The sequence below is a fragment of the Saccopteryx bilineata genome, chromosome 6 (assembly GCF_036850765.1).
Source record: "Saccopteryx bilineata isolate mSacBil1 chromosome 6, mSacBil1_pri_phased_curated, whole genome shotgun sequence".
Classification (NCBI taxonomy): domain Eukaryota; kingdom Metazoa; phylum Chordata; class Mammalia; order Chiroptera; family Emballonuridae; genus Saccopteryx; species Saccopteryx bilineata.
Genome location: NC_089495.1, coordinates 46,041,922 through 46,047,569, shown reverse-complemented (window position 1 = coordinate 46,047,569; position 5,648 = coordinate 46,041,922).

Here is a 5,648-nt window from a genome sequence, read left to right as displayed (position 1 = left end):
CTCCTTCTTCTCTGTCTCTCTCTTCCCCTCCTGCAGCCAAGACTCCATTGGAGCAAAGTTGGCTCGGGTACTTAGGATGGCTCTATGGCCTCTGGCTTAGGCGCTAGAATGGCTCTGGTTGCAACAGAACAACATCCCAGATGGGCAGAGCATCGCTACCTGGTGGGCATGCCGGGTGGATCCCGGTCTGGCGCATGCGGGAGTCTGTCTGACTGCCTCCCCGTTTCCAACTTCAGAAAAATACAAAAAAAAAAAAAAAAGAAAGAAAAGTAAGGTCAATGATTATAAGAAATGACATTCATGATCATTTGATGAAAACTAAGAAACTTTGTAAAATAAGTAGCAATTTTACAGTTATTGAAAAAGACTATCTGGCAAAAATAAAAATTATACAGATAAACTTTTTTGAAGCAGCCAATGTTTTATTTCAGTGTAATTTTTTTCCAGGTATCTCTGGGTCGATATGGCATTTTCTGGTTCAATCTAAATGAAAACCCAAGTAAACAGATTTTGAAAGATGATGGCACTTTACATGTGCTCTGGCCTTATTATGTACACTCTTTCATTTTTAATTGATTTATAGAGGTGTCAGTTCTGACTGTATAAGTTTTGTTCCAGCCATAATAACAAAACAAAAAGTCTTTTAAATGCTCTCAAAGATAACATTGCAAGAAGATTGACAGAGATTCAGAATAACTAGATTTGTATGTTGTTTTGATAAAGAGAGCCGTTTTCAGAAACATTTCTCAGCTCATTGTGCAAAATTGTTGACATTTTGCCATTGTAATTCTTTTAATGTTGTAGCCCTTTGAAATTTGTGTAAAGGCTTACTTCACATCAAAGTAGATAAGAATTTAAGGAGCAAACAAAAATAAAATCTCTTTAAGTGTACCTGTTATTGTAGGGATTTATGAGGGTATCACAACATTTATGGATCAGTGAACACAAATTTGTTAAAAAAAAAAAGCCTAGTTAGAGAGTTCCAGAGAGACTGCCTAAAGTATGATAAACCAAATCCACTAGTGAAACATACTAGATATGAACTAAATATCAAAATCTGTGGGCTTTATAAAACTTGCTGTTGGGTTTGGCTCTATAAGGACAAGCCAATATGAAGCAGAATGAAACCCAAGCCCTAAGAAATAATTCGGTGTGACCAGTTGTCCTGTGCATAATTGTTATAGAGCTATGGGGTGGGCCCAAAAGTGCCATATTTATATTAAGAATCTAGAAAAAAGCTCTTGATATGATACTCATAGGATACTGATGCTGCAATTTTTACTTCTCCAGCCAAGCGAATTGATAACTCCTACCTTTTCAGAAACTTTCCTCTTTTGATTCTCTTCTATAGAAGAAACTGCTTCACCAACCATGCAAATATACCTTCAATCTAAGGATTCCATACCTTGTACCTAATGAACCTTTTATCCTTGCAGCCAGGTATTAACTAAGGTAATTTTAATTCAAATAGCCTCTCTTTTCCCTGGTAGCCTATCTTATGTGATTTCCACAGACCCCTCACTCTACACTGTTTGCATATCTTTCAAAGAAATCTCAAACATCAGTGAAATCGTGTCCAACAAATAAGGATTGTGTAGAGCAGGGGTCTCAAACTCGTGGCCTGCAGGCCGCATGCGGCCCGCCAAACAATTTTGTGCAGCCTGCAGACTAATCCACGAAGTTCAAAATATTTTGGATAAAATTAAGTAAGCCTAGGGGCCTACTTGTATTTTTCATTTCTCTAGCATCCTAGCTAGATATTAGCTTAGTTAACAGCAGTTGTGATGCGAACTACAGTTTCTGGTCGTTTTGTGACACTGAGTAAACTGCATGTACGATTGTGCTTGTTGTACTGATTTTTTTTTGTTCTCAACTGCAGTGAGAAAAGTGTTGCGTAATAGTTGCCTTTTGTAGACTTAGTGCGGCCTGCCTAACGGCTGTGATCTTGCTCTGCGGCCCACATGCTGAGTTGAGTTTGAGACCCCTGGTGTAGAGGATATAGTATGACGTAATTCATTCGCATGTCTTCGTCTTTTTTCTCTCAGAACATACCTACCATACTAATAATATTCCATTCTATGTTAATGACTAGGTTTGCCATTTTTTCATCTTATTATTATCATGCCCCAATACTTAATAATGACCCTTCAGTCACAAGCTGGGTTCATTTCACTCTTCAACAGTGATTTTATTTCCTGATCTATACCATGGTTTCTTGATTTCACCAGCAGAGACATTTGGAGCTGGATAAATCTTTGGTGTAGGGGGCTGATCTGTGCACTGTAGAATGCTTAGTAACATTGCTGGCCTCTACCCCACTTGCTGTCAGGAGTACCCTCCCCCAGTGTGACAAAAGAGTCTCCAGACATTGTCCAATGTTCCCTGGAGGACAAAATCACTGCTGCTGAGAACCACTGTTCTACCCAGCACTCTGTGAACACTTCGATTTTTTTTTTCTTTGTAGAGCTGTTCCTTTGCTCGGTCTCTACACTTTTCCTGCTGGTCCTACCAGCTTTCTGGGAACCCCCTCATCTGAGTCAGGAAAACTTTCAAGGCACCAATTGTGAGGTCACCTTTTACCTCTACTATCCAAAGAATCTGTGAGAAGTTTTCACTACCTGGGTCCTACTGGCTTTAACTTATAGTATCCTTGAGCCTTGTAGATGGTGCCTTGAGCAATTATCCCCATTTGTATAGGTTTATTTGAGTTCAGAGGATGATCACATTAAATACTGGACAGAAATATGGGAAAAAAGACCAGAGAGAATATTGATTCAATTTAATTTCTTGGGTGAAGAATGCATTTTATACAAGTATTTATGTTATATCTTCTTGAGCTGGCTGTTGTCCTACATGTATAACTTTTATTTCAATTGGAATTTAATAAAAAACAATAAGATTAGGGTCAAAATCTGTGAAACAGTTTTCTCCCTCTTCTTTCACTTTATTCATTAAACACCCTCGGTGCATTTTTCTCTATATCTTTTCTGTTATATTGCTGTTATTTCTCACTGCCTGTCTAATTATATTCTGAAGCCTTTCACAGTTTCTTATTTATCTTGTTTTGGTTTTTTTAGCTTGGTTATAGCAAGGAATATATTTTCCACCTCTATTTTTCTGTGTTTTCTTTTGCCACTTAAAATATTTTGTTGTGCATTGAATATTTTTCAATATTCCCCTACCCTACCTCCACAAGACAGGCTCCCTACCATCTGTTGTGTTTAAATGACCAGGCCTCTAACTTTTCCGCTGTTTCTTTTGTCTCTGCGCAAATTTAGAGCAGCAGTTTGAAATATTTAGCATTGTGTTTCTCACACCGAAGTGAAAAAGAAGATGTTTCTGTGAACCTTCCTTCTTAGGTTCATAGTGTATCAACATTTTCTAAACAGGTTCTCTCCCGGGTAGAGGCAGCCATGGGTGGTGCCCCACTTTCTTTGAGCTAAAAATGTCTTTAAGAGGCTTTTTAATTCTTGGCTCATTTTCCCCTGATACCATTTCTTCAGTGGGCTTAAGGGATTTTATTACTGATCTTTACATACACACACACACATACACACACACACATACACACACCCCTAGTATGACATAGAAATTTCCCTAATTACTCAAACAAGTGTCCTCATTTTGACTGTTTCCAGCCAGCACCTGAAGTTAGGGCATTTGTCTCCTGGCCTCTGTGGGAAGGTAGGAGCTTAACCCAGATGACTTGCATATGGACCAATCCCTTCTTCTCATGTTTTTATGATTTTTTTTTACTTGCCTGACTCTTTTAATCCCCCAGCATTCTCCCTCTTTAGTCCCCTCTTCTTTCTTTAAAACACGTAGACACCTCAGCACAAATTCAAGTTGACTTCACACTGGACTCTCTTTCCTATTGCAACAGTATATTACTGATTAAAACCTCTTCTTACCACTTTAAATAGCATCCAACTTTGTTTATCTTTGGCCATGGTTATGTAGACACCATAGGCTGTGTGCCTCTGAGGTTTCCATTTTTTTCACTTGCTAAACAATGAAAATGAAAGGAAACACAGCTTTCGAAAATAGCATATCCAAATACCTCAAATAGATAGAACCTGACCTACACTGGCTGGTGAGTTGTCCTGCCGGTGACAAGCCCCATGCTGGCTGGCCTCTTTGAAGTTTTCCATGTGATGTCACATAGCCCAATGCTCATTCCAAACACTAACCCAAAACCTTCTCACAGGTGTTTTAATTTTCAAATAACCAGTAGACTGTTCTACCTTCCATTTTCAAATTATGTTTTATGCCAGTGACCTAGAAATCACAGAGATGAATTTTATTTGATCAAATCCAGTTTAAGAGGCTATTCTTAATTCAGGAGATATAATTCTCAAGGGCTACAGTGTTTAGCTGAAATAATTCTTATTTTTTAAATCCAGCTCTACTGAGATAGAATTGATAAAATCTTATATATTTATGGTATACAGCATACTGTTTTGATATATGTATATATTGTGAAATCATTGCTACAATCAAGCTAACATATTTATCATCTAATATAGTTACCATTGTTTTTGTGTATGATGAAAACACTTGAGATATAAGCTAAGTAAATCTCGAAAATTATTGTATTCACTAATTTGTAGTAATACTATTTTTAATATTGCTAGCTATATAGGCAGCATGCCATACATTAGGTCATTACTCATTTTTGCAACATGTATACCCTTTGACCAACATCTCAGCTCCTTCAGCCCCTGGTAAGAACCATTCTGCATTCTGCTGCTGTAAATTTGACATTTTTAGATTTCGTATAAGTGAGATCATGCAGTGGTTGTCTTTCCATGTCTAACTCATTTCAATGAGCATAATGTCCTCCAGGTTTATCCATGTTGTCACAAATAGCACAATTAACTTCTTCTTTTAGGTTGAAGGAGCTATATCATCTTTCAAGTTTGAGTTTCAGTGTTCTAAGAGATCAGAGTTAAAATTCTGAAAAACTTATCTCCCCAAATTTTAGTTTCTTGCTTAATTAAAAAAGAAAACTGCTGACTGATTTAGTGATATGTTCAAAATTTACAATACTGTAATCTTTTTTTTTTTTCATGCAAGAGAAAGACAGACAGACAGGAAGAGAGAGTTGAGAAGCATCAACTCATGTGCATTAAATTAGTTGATCATTGATTGCTTCTTATCAAATTTATTATAATCTTTAACAGTCTATGCCATTGGTCCTCAAAACTGGAGTGTGCTTTAAAATCATCTGGAAGGATTGTAAAAACACAGACTGCTGGGACTTCCCATGGTTTCTGATTCATGGGTATGAAATGAGGCCAGACTTTTCTGCACTGGCAGGATAGAGCATCATCTGGAAGCACAGAGCTGCCAATTTGATCCCTGGTCAGGGAACACATAGGAACAGATCAATATTCCTGTCTTTTTCTCTCACCACCTTTCTCTCTCTCTAAAAATCAATAAATAAAAAATTTGGAAAAATAAAGAAATACAATATGCCTTTCTAACAAGTTCACAGGTTATCTTGATGATGTTGGACCAGGGGACACACTTTGAGAACCACTGCTCTATACAGATCTTGGTACAAAGGCTTTATTTTAAAATTTGTACTTTTGGGAAAGACTTAACTGAGATATGAACATATAGAACAAGGGAAGTAATTGAGAAAA